The 7,500-nt window shown below is 52.4% G+C and overlaps 24 non-coding genes and 10 pseudogenes across 24 annotated transcripts in view; all 34 read right to left on the minus strand.

Annotated features, from left to right (window-relative positions):
- The window catches only part of LOC131122278 (5S ribosomal RNA), a 109-nt pseudogene extending 105 nt beyond the window's left edge, over positions 1–4 (minus strand).
- Positions 5–116: 112 nt separating this feature from the next.
- LOC131124172 (5S ribosomal RNA) lies at positions 117–235 on the minus strand. Its single transcript, XR_009128831.1, has one exon. It is a non-coding gene; the product is annotated as a 5S ribosomal RNA (ribosomal RNA).
- A 112-nt stretch (positions 236–347) lies between these two features.
- On the minus strand, positions 348–466 carry LOC131121958 (5S ribosomal RNA). Its single transcript, XR_009128448.1, has one exon. It is a non-coding gene; the product is annotated as a 5S ribosomal RNA (ribosomal RNA).
- A 112-nt stretch (positions 467–578) lies between these two features.
- Positions 579–687, minus strand: LOC131123568 (5S ribosomal RNA; annotated as a pseudogene).
- A 112-nt stretch (positions 688–799) lies between these two features.
- LOC131124178 (5S ribosomal RNA) lies at positions 800–918 on the minus strand. Its single transcript, XR_009128837.1, has one exon. It is a non-coding gene; the product is annotated as a 5S ribosomal RNA (ribosomal RNA).
- A 112-nt stretch (positions 919–1,030) lies between these two features.
- LOC131121959 (5S ribosomal RNA) lies at positions 1,031–1,149 on the minus strand. The gene has a single exon (XR_009128449.1). It is a non-coding gene; the product is annotated as a 5S ribosomal RNA (ribosomal RNA).
- A 112-nt stretch (positions 1,150–1,261) lies between these two features.
- On the minus strand, positions 1,262–1,370 carry LOC131123096 (5S ribosomal RNA; annotated as a pseudogene).
- A 112-nt stretch (positions 1,371–1,482) lies between these two features.
- Positions 1,483–1,601, minus strand: LOC131120703 (5S ribosomal RNA). Its single transcript, XR_009127252.1, has one exon. It is a non-coding gene; the product is annotated as a 5S ribosomal RNA (ribosomal RNA).
- A 112-nt stretch (positions 1,602–1,713) lies between these two features.
- Positions 1,714–1,832, minus strand: LOC131121105 (5S ribosomal RNA). The gene has a single exon (XR_009127642.1). It is a non-coding gene; the product is annotated as a 5S ribosomal RNA (ribosomal RNA).
- Positions 1,833–1,943: 111 nt separating this feature from the next.
- On the minus strand, positions 1,944–2,062 carry LOC131120338 (5S ribosomal RNA). The gene has a single exon (XR_009126895.1). It is a non-coding gene; the product is annotated as a 5S ribosomal RNA (ribosomal RNA).
- A 112-nt stretch (positions 2,063–2,174) lies between these two features.
- Positions 2,175–2,293, minus strand: LOC131120341 (5S ribosomal RNA). The gene has a single exon (XR_009126898.1). It is a non-coding gene; the product is annotated as a 5S ribosomal RNA (ribosomal RNA).
- Positions 2,294–2,405: 112 nt separating this feature from the next.
- Positions 2,406–2,524, minus strand: LOC131123842 (5S ribosomal RNA). Its single transcript, XR_009128760.1, has one exon. It is a non-coding gene; the product is annotated as a 5S ribosomal RNA (ribosomal RNA).
- Positions 2,525–2,636: 112 nt separating this feature from the next.
- On the minus strand, positions 2,637–2,745 carry LOC131122279 (5S ribosomal RNA; annotated as a pseudogene).
- Positions 2,746–2,857: 112 nt separating this feature from the next.
- Positions 2,858–2,966, minus strand: LOC131122280 (5S ribosomal RNA; annotated as a pseudogene).
- A 112-nt stretch (positions 2,967–3,078) lies between these two features.
- LOC131120132 (5S ribosomal RNA) lies at positions 3,079–3,197 on the minus strand. The gene has a single exon (XR_009126693.1). It is a non-coding gene; the product is annotated as a 5S ribosomal RNA (ribosomal RNA).
- A 112-nt stretch (positions 3,198–3,309) lies between these two features.
- LOC131121960 (5S ribosomal RNA) lies at positions 3,310–3,428 on the minus strand. The gene has a single exon (XR_009128450.1). It is a non-coding gene; the product is annotated as a 5S ribosomal RNA (ribosomal RNA).
- A 112-nt stretch (positions 3,429–3,540) lies between these two features.
- LOC131123097 (5S ribosomal RNA) lies at positions 3,541–3,649 on the minus strand (annotated as a pseudogene).
- A 112-nt stretch (positions 3,650–3,761) lies between these two features.
- On the minus strand, positions 3,762–3,880 carry LOC131120704 (5S ribosomal RNA). The gene has a single exon (XR_009127253.1). It is a non-coding gene; the product is annotated as a 5S ribosomal RNA (ribosomal RNA).
- A 112-nt stretch (positions 3,881–3,992) lies between these two features.
- Positions 3,993–4,111, minus strand: LOC131121106 (5S ribosomal RNA). The gene has a single exon (XR_009127643.1). It is a non-coding gene; the product is annotated as a 5S ribosomal RNA (ribosomal RNA).
- Positions 4,112–4,222: 111 nt separating this feature from the next.
- On the minus strand, positions 4,223–4,341 carry LOC131121962 (5S ribosomal RNA). Its single transcript, XR_009128452.1, has one exon. It is a non-coding gene; the product is annotated as a 5S ribosomal RNA (ribosomal RNA).
- A 112-nt stretch (positions 4,342–4,453) lies between these two features.
- LOC131123098 (5S ribosomal RNA) lies at positions 4,454–4,562 on the minus strand (annotated as a pseudogene).
- A 112-nt stretch (positions 4,563–4,674) lies between these two features.
- On the minus strand, positions 4,675–4,793 carry LOC131120705 (5S ribosomal RNA). Its single transcript, XR_009127254.1, has one exon. It is a non-coding gene; the product is annotated as a 5S ribosomal RNA (ribosomal RNA).
- A 112-nt stretch (positions 4,794–4,905) lies between these two features.
- On the minus strand, positions 4,906–5,024 carry LOC131121107 (5S ribosomal RNA). The gene has a single exon (XR_009127644.1). It is a non-coding gene; the product is annotated as a 5S ribosomal RNA (ribosomal RNA).
- A 111-nt stretch (positions 5,025–5,135) lies between these two features.
- Positions 5,136–5,254, minus strand: LOC131120339 (5S ribosomal RNA). The gene has a single exon (XR_009126896.1). It is a non-coding gene; the product is annotated as a 5S ribosomal RNA (ribosomal RNA).
- A 112-nt stretch (positions 5,255–5,366) lies between these two features.
- LOC131120353 (5S ribosomal RNA) lies at positions 5,367–5,485 on the minus strand. Its single transcript, XR_009126909.1, has one exon. It is a non-coding gene; the product is annotated as a 5S ribosomal RNA (ribosomal RNA).
- A 112-nt stretch (positions 5,486–5,597) lies between these two features.
- On the minus strand, positions 5,598–5,716 carry LOC131123958 (5S ribosomal RNA). Its single transcript, XR_009128771.1, has one exon. It is a non-coding gene; the product is annotated as a 5S ribosomal RNA (ribosomal RNA).
- A 112-nt stretch (positions 5,717–5,828) lies between these two features.
- Positions 5,829–5,937, minus strand: LOC131122281 (5S ribosomal RNA; annotated as a pseudogene).
- A 112-nt stretch (positions 5,938–6,049) lies between these two features.
- Positions 6,050–6,158, minus strand: LOC131122282 (5S ribosomal RNA; annotated as a pseudogene).
- A 112-nt stretch (positions 6,159–6,270) lies between these two features.
- Positions 6,271–6,389, minus strand: LOC131120133 (5S ribosomal RNA). Its single transcript, XR_009126694.1, has one exon. It is a non-coding gene; the product is annotated as a 5S ribosomal RNA (ribosomal RNA).
- Positions 6,390–6,501: 112 nt separating this feature from the next.
- Positions 6,502–6,620, minus strand: LOC131121963 (5S ribosomal RNA). Its single transcript, XR_009128453.1, has one exon. It is a non-coding gene; the product is annotated as a 5S ribosomal RNA (ribosomal RNA).
- Positions 6,621–6,732: 112 nt separating this feature from the next.
- LOC131123099 (5S ribosomal RNA) lies at positions 6,733–6,841 on the minus strand (annotated as a pseudogene).
- A 112-nt stretch (positions 6,842–6,953) lies between these two features.
- LOC131120706 (5S ribosomal RNA) lies at positions 6,954–7,072 on the minus strand. Its single transcript, XR_009127255.1, has one exon. It is a non-coding gene; the product is annotated as a 5S ribosomal RNA (ribosomal RNA).
- Positions 7,073–7,184: 112 nt separating this feature from the next.
- Positions 7,185–7,303, minus strand: LOC131121108 (5S ribosomal RNA). The gene has a single exon (XR_009127645.1). It is a non-coding gene; the product is annotated as a 5S ribosomal RNA (ribosomal RNA).
- A 111-nt stretch (positions 7,304–7,414) lies between these two features.
- Positions 7,415–7,500, minus strand: part of LOC131121869 (5S ribosomal RNA) — a 119-nt gene continuing 33 nt past the window's right edge. Inside the window, exon 1 of the ribosomal RNA XR_009128363.1 lies at positions 7,415–7,500. This exon is cut by the window's right edge and continues 33 nt beyond it. This is a non-coding gene — a ribosomal RNA (5S ribosomal RNA).

The following is a 7,500-nucleotide window of genomic DNA, read 5'->3' on the forward strand; positions in this document are numbered from 1 at the left end:
AAGCTGCCAGGTCAGCTGAAAAGATCCTATTTGAAGGCGACGCAGGCCAAACTAGACTCCAGCAAAAAGTGTCAAACAGCGCCTTCTGCTGTCAGGCAAGAGCAGAAACCATAAAAGGCTTACAGCACCTGGTATTCCCAGGCGGTCTCCCATCCAAGTACTAACCAGGCCCGCCCCTGCTTAGCTTCCGAGATCGGACGAGTTCGGGCGTTTTCAGGGTAGTATGGCCGTAAGCTGCCAGGGCCACTGAAAAGTTCCTATTTGAAGGCGACGCAGGCCAAACTAGACTCCAGCAAAAAGTGTCAAACAGCGCCCTCTGCTTTCAGGCAAGAGCAGAAACCATAAAAAGCTTACAGCACCTGGTATTCCCAGGCGGTCTCCCATCCAAGTACTAACCAGTCCCGCCCCTGCTTTGCTTCCGAGATCGGACGAGATCGGGCAATTTCAGGGTAGTATAGCTGTAAGCTGCCAAGGCAACTGAAAAGATCCTATTTGAAGGCGACGCAGGCCAAACTAGACTCCAGCAAAAAGTTTCAAACAGCGCCCTCTGCTGTCAGGCAAGAGCAGAAACCATAAAAAGCTTACAGCACCTGTTATTCCCCGCCGGTCTCCCATCCAAGTACTAACCAGGCCCGCCCCTGCTTAGCTTCCGAGATCGGGCGTTTTCAGGGTAGTATGGCCGTAAGCTGCCAAGTCAACTGAAAAGATCCTATTTGAAGGCGACGCAGGCCAAACTAGACTCCAGCAAAAAGTGTCAAACAGCGCCTTCTGCTGTCAGGCAAGAGCAGAAACCATAAAAGGCTTACAGCACCTGGTATTCCCAGGCGGTCTCCCATCCAAGTACTAACCAGGCCCGCCCCTGCTTAGCTTCCGAGATCGGACGAGTTCGGGCGTTTTCAGGGTAGTATGGCCGTAAGCTGCCAGGGCCACTGAAAAGTTCCTATTTGAAGGCGACGCAGGCCAAACTAGACTCCAGCAAAAAGTGTCAAACAGCGCCCTCTGCTTTCAGGCAAGAGCAGAAACCATAAAAAGCTTACAGCACCTGGTATTCCCAGGCGGTCTCCCATCCAAGTACTAACCAGTCCCGCCCCTGCTTTGCTTCCGAGATCGGACGAGATCGGGCAATTTCAGGGTAGTATAGCTGTAAGCTGCCAAGGCAACTGAAAAGATCCTATTTGAAGGCGACGCAGGCCAAACTAGACTCCAGCAAAAAGTTTCAAACAGCGCCCTCTGCTGTCAGGCAAGAGCAGAAACCATAAAAAGCTTACAGCACCTGTTATTCCCAGCCGGTCTCCCATCCAAGTACTAACCAGGCCCGTCCCTGCTTAGCTTCCGAGATCGGGCGTTTTCAGGGTAGTATGGCCGTAAGCTGCCAAGTCAACTGAAAAGATCCTATTTGAAGGCGACGCAGGCCAAACTAGACTCCAGCAAAAAGTGTCAAACAGCGCCCTCTGCTGTCAGGCAAGAGCAGAAACCATAAAAAGCTTACAGCACCTGGTATTCCCAGGCGGTCTCCCATCCAAGTACTAACCAGGCACACCCCTGCTTAGCTTCCGAGATCAGACGAGATCGGGCGTTTTCAGGGTAGTATGGCCGTAAGCTGCCAGGTCAACTGAAAAGATCCTATTTGAAGGCGACGCAGGCCAAACTAGACTCCAGCAAAAACTGTCAAACAGCGCCCTCTGCTGTCAGGCAAGAGCAGAAACCATAAAAAGCTTACAGCACCAGGTATTCCCAGGCGGTCTCCCATCCAAGTACTAACCAGGCCCGCCCCTGCTTAGCTACCGAGATCGGACGAGTTCAGGCGTTTTCAGGGTAGTATGGCCGTAAGCTGCCAGGGCACTGAAAAGTTCCTATTTGAAGGCGACGCAGGCCAAACTAGACTCCAGCAAAAAGTGTCAAAAAGCGCCCTCTGCTTTCAGGCAAGAGCAGAAACCATAAAAAGCTTACAGCACCTGGTATTCCCAGGCGGTCTCCCATCCAAGTACTAACCAGGCCCGCCCCTGCTTAGCTTCCGAGATCGGACGAGATCGGGCGTTTTCAGGGTAGTATGGCCGTCAGCTGCCAGGGCAACTGAAAAGATCCTATTTGAAGGCGACGCAGGCCAAACTAGACTCCAGCAAAAAGTGTCAAACAGCGCCCTCTGCTGTCAGGCAAGAGCAGAAACCATAAAAAGCTTACAGCACCTGGTATTCCCAGGCGGTCTCCCATCCAAGTACTAACCAGGCCCATCCCTGCTTAGCTTCCGAGATCGGACGAGATCGGGCGTTTTCAGGGTAGTATGGCCGTAAGCTGCCAGGGCAACTGAAAAGATCCTATTTGAAGGCGACGCAGGCCAAACTAGACTCCAGCAAAAAGTGTCAAACAGCGCCCTCTGCTGTCAGGCAAGAGCAGAAACCATAAAAAGCTTACAGCACCTGGTATTCCCAGGCGGTCTCCCATCCAAGTACTAACCAGGCCCACCCCTGCTTAGCTTCCGAGATCGGATGAGATCGGGCGTTTTCAGGGTAGTATGGCCGTAAGCTGCCAGGTCAACTGAAAAGATCCTATTTGAAGGCGACGCAGGCCAAACTAGACTCCAACAAAAAGTGTCAAACAGCGCCCTCTGCTGTCAGGCAAGAGCAGAAACCATAAAAAGCTTACAGCACCTGGTATTCCCAGGCGGTCTCCCATCCAAGTACTAACCAGGCCCGCCCCTGCTTAGCTTCCGAGATCGGGCGTTTTCAGGGTAGTATGGCCGTAAGCTGCCAGGTCAACTGAAAAGATCCTATTTGAAGGCGACGCAGGCCAAACTAGACTCCAGCAAAAAGTGTCAAACAGCGCCCTCTGCTGTCAGGCAAGAGCAGAAACCATAAAAAGCTTACAGCACCTGGTATTCCCAGGCGGTCTCCCATCCAAGTACTAACCAGGCCCGCCCCTGCTTAGCTTCCGAGATCGGGCGTTTTCAGGGTAGTATGGCCGTAAGCTGCCAGGTCAACTGAAAAGATCCTATTTGAAGGCGACGCAGGCCAAACTAGAATCCAGCAAAAAGTGTCAAACAGCGCCCTCTGCTGTCAGGCAAGAGCAGCAACCATAAAAAGCTTACAGCACCTGGTATTCCCAGGCGGTCTCCCATCCAAGTACTAACCAGGCCCGCCCCTGCTTAGCTTCCGAGATCGGACGAGTTCGGGCGTTTTCAGGGTAGTATGGCCGTAAGCTGCCAGGGCCACTGAAAAGTTCCTATTTGAAGGTGACGCAGGCCAAACTAGACTCCAGCAAAAAGTCTCAAACAGCGCCCTCTGCTTTCAGGCAAGAGCAGAAACCATAAAAAGCTTACAGCACCTGGTATTCCCAGGCGGTCTCCCATCCAAGTACTAACCAGTCCCGCCCCTGCTTTGCTTCCGAGATCGGACGAGATCGGGCAATTTCAGGGTAGTATAGCTGTAAGCTGCCAAGGCAACTGAAAAGATCCTATTTGAAGGCGACGCAGGCCAAACTAGACTCCAGCAAAAAGTTTCAAACAGCGCCCTCTGCTGTCAGGCAAGAGCAGAAACCATAAAAAGCTTACAGCACCTGTTATTCCCAGCCGGTCTCCCATCCAAGTACTAACCAGGCCCGTCCCTGCTTAGCTTCCGAGATCGGGCGTTTTCAGGGTAGTATGGCCGTAAGCTGCCAAGTCAACTGAAAAGATCCTATTTGAAGGCGACGCAGGCCAAACTAGACTCCAGCAAAAAGTGTCAAACAGCGCCCTCTGCTGTCAGGCAAGAGCAGAAACCATAAAAAGCTTACAGCACCTGGTATTCCCAGGCGGTCTCCCATCCAAGTACTAACCAGGCACACCCCTGCTTAGCTTCCGAGATCAGACGAGATCGGGCGTTTTCAGGGTAGTATGGCCGTAAGCTGCCAGGTCAACTGAAAAGATCCTATTTGAAGGCGACGCAGGCCAAACTAGACTCCAGCAAAAACTGTCAAACAGCGCCCTCTGCTGTCAGGCAAGAGCAGAAACCATAAAAAGCTTACAGCACCAGGTATTCCCAGGCGGTCTCCCATCCAAGTACTAACCAGGCCCGCCCCTGCTTAGCTACCGAGATCGGACGAGTTCAGGCGTTTTCAGGGTAGTATGGCCGTAAGCTGCCAGGGCACTGAAAAGTTCCTATTTGAAGGCGACGCAGGCCAAACTAGACTCCAGCAAAAAGTGTCAAAAAGCGCCCTCTGCTTTCAGGCAAGAGCAGAAACCATAAAAAGCTTACAGCACCTGGTATTCCCAGGCGGTCTCCCATCCAAGTACTAACCAGTCCCGCCCCTGCTTTGCTTCCGAGATCGGACGAGATCGGGCAATTTCAGGGTAGTATAGCTGTAAGCTGCCAAGGCAACTGAAAAGATCCTATTTGAAGGCGACGCAGGCCAAACTAGACTCCAGCAAAAAGTTTCAAACAGCGCCCTCTGCTGTCAGGCAAGAGCAGAAACCATAAAAAGCTTACAGCACCTGTTATTCCCAGCCGGTCTCCCATCCAAGTACTAACCAGGCCCGTCCCTGCTTAGCTTCCGAGATCGGGCGTTTTCAGGGTAGTATGGCCGTAAGCTGCCAAGTCAACTGAAAAGATCCTATTTGAAGGCGACGCAGGCCAAACTAGACTCCAGCAAAAAGTGTCAAACAGCGCCCTCTGCTGTCAGGCAAGAGCAGAAACCATAAAAAGCTTACAGCACCTGGTATTCCCAGGCGGTCTCCCATCCAAGTACTAACCAGGCACACCCCTGCTTAGCTTCCGAGATCAGACGAGATCGGGCGTTTTCAGGGTAGTATGGCCGTAAGCTGCCAGGTCAACTGAAAAGATCCTATTTGAAGGCGACGCAGGCCAAACTAGACTCCAGCAAAAACTGTCAAACAGCGCCCTCTGCTGTCAGGCAAGAGCAGAAACCATAAAAAGCTTACAGCACCAGGTATTCCCAGGCGGTCTCCCATCCAAGTACTAACCAGGCCCGCCCCTGCTTAGCTACCGAGATCGGACGAGTTCAGGCGTTTTCAGGGTAGTATGGCCGTAAGCTGCCAGGGCACTGAAAAGTTCCTATTTGAAGGCGACGCAGGCCAAACTAGACTCCAGCAAAAAGTGTCAAAAAGCGCCCTCTGCTTTCAGGCAAGAGCAGAAACCATAAAAAGCTTACAGCACCTGGTATTCCCAGGCGGTCTCCCATCCAAGTACTAACCAGGCCCGCCCCTGCTTAGCTTCCGAGATCGGACGAGATCGGGCGTTTTCAGGGTAGTATGGCCGTCAGCTGCCAGGGCAACTGAAAAGATCCTATTTGAAGGCGACGCAGGCCAAACTAGACTCCAGCAAAAAGTGTCAAACAGCGCCCTCTGCTGTCAGGCAAGAGCAGAAACCATAAAAAGCTTACAGCACCTGGTATTCCCAGGCGGTCTCCCATCCAAGTACTAACCAGGCCCATCCCTGCTTAGCTTCCGAGATCGGACGAGATCGGGCGTTTTCAGGGTAGTATGGCCGTAAGCTGCCAGGGCAACTGAAAAGATCCTATTTGAAGGCGACGCAGGCCAAACTAGACTCCAGCAAAAAGTGTCAAACAGCGCCCTCTGCTGTCAGGCAAGAGCAGAAACCATAAAAAGCTTACAGCACCTGGTATTCCCAGGCGGTCTCCCATCCAAGTACTAACCAGGCCCACCCCTGCTTAGCTTCCGAGATCGGATGAGATCGGGCGTTTTCAGGGTAGTATGGCCGTAAGCTGCCAGGTCAACTGAAAAGATCCTATTTGAAGGCGACGCAGGCCAAACTAGACTCCAACAAAAAGTGTCAAACAGCGCCCTCTGCTGTCAGGCAAGAGCAGAAACCATAAAAAGCTTACAGCACCTGGTATTCCCAGGCGGTCTCCCATCCAAGTACTAACCAGGCCCGCCCCTGCTTAGCTTCCGAGATCGGGCGTTTTCAGGGTAGTATGGCCGTAAGCTGCCAGGTCAACTGAAAAGATCCTATTTGAAGGCGACGCAGGCCAAACTAGACTCCAGCAAAAAGTGTCAAACAGCGCCCTCTGCTGTCAGGCAAGAGCAGAAACCATAAAAAGCTTACAGCACCTGGTATTCCCAGGCGGTCTCCCATCCAAGTACTAACCAGGCCCGCCCCTGCTTAGCTTCCGAGATCGGGCGTTTTCAGGGTAGTATGGCCGTAAGCTGCCAGGTCAACTGAAAAGATCCTATTTGAAGGCGACGCAGGCCAAACTAGAATCCAGCAAAAAGTGTCAAACAGCGCCCTCTGCTGTCAGGCAAGAGCAGCAACCATAAAAAGCTTACAGCACCTGGTATTCCCAGGCGGTCTCCCATCCAAGTACTAACCAGGCCCGCCCCTGCTTAGCTTCCGAGATCGGACGAGTTCGGGCGTTTTCAGGGTAGTATGGCCGTAAGCTGCCAGGGCCACTGAAAAGTTCCTATTTGAAGGTGACGCAGGCCAAACTAGACTCCAGCAAAAAGTCTCAAACAGCGCCCTCTGCTTTCAGGCAAGAGCAGAAACCATAAAAAGCTTACAGCACCTGGTATTCCCAGGCGGTCTCCCATCCAAGTACTAACCAGTCCCGCCCCTGCTTTGCTTCCGAGATCGGACGAGATCGGGCAATTTCAGGGTAGTATAGCTGTAAGCTGCCAAGGCAACTGAAAAGATCCTATTTGAAGGCGACGCAGGCCAAACTAGACTCCAGCAAAAAGTTTCAAACAGCGCCCTCTGCTGTCAGGCAAGAGCAGAAACCATAAAAAGCTTACAGCACCTGTTATTCCCAGCCGGTCTCCCATCCAAGTACTAACCAGGCCCGTCCCTGCTTAGCTTCCGAGATCGGGCGTTTTCAGGGTAGTATGGCCGTAAGCTGCCAAGTCAACTGAAAAGATCCTATTTGAAGGCGACGCAGGCCAAACTAGACTCCAGCAAAAAGTGTCAAACAGCGCCCTCTGCTGTCAGGCAAGAGCAGAAACCATAAAAAGCTTACAGCACCTGGTATTCCCAGGCGGTCTCCCATCCAAGTACTAACCAGGCACACCCCTGCTTAGCTTCCGAGATCAGACGAGATCGGGCGTTTTCAGGGTAGTATGGCCGTAAGCTGCCAGGTCAACTGAAAAGATCCTATTTGAAGGCGACGCAGGCCAAACTAGACTCCAGCAAAAACTGTCAAACAGCGCCCTCTGCTGTCAGGCAAGAGCAGAAACCATAAAAAGCTTACAGCACCAGGTATTCCCAGGCGGTCTCCCATCCAAGTACTAACCAGGCCCGCCCCTGCTTAGCTACCGAGATCGGACGAGTTCAGGCGTTTTCAGGGTAGTATGGCCGTAAGCTGCCAGGGCACTGAAAAGTTCCTATTTGAAGGCGACGCAGGCCAAACTAGACTCCAGCAAAAAGTGTCAAAAAGCGCCCTCTGCTTTCAGGCAAGAGCAGAAACCATCAAAAGCTTACAGCACCTGGTATTCCCAGGCGGTCTCCCATCCAAGTACTAACCAGGCCCGCCCCTGCTTAGCTTCCGAGATCGGACGAG

This window comes from Doryrhamphus excisus, chromosome 2, assembly GCF_030265055.1.
Source record: "Doryrhamphus excisus isolate RoL2022-K1 chromosome 2, RoL_Dexc_1.0, whole genome shotgun sequence".
Lineage (NCBI taxonomy): Eukaryota > Metazoa > Chordata > Actinopteri > Syngnathiformes > Syngnathidae > Doryrhamphus > Doryrhamphus excisus.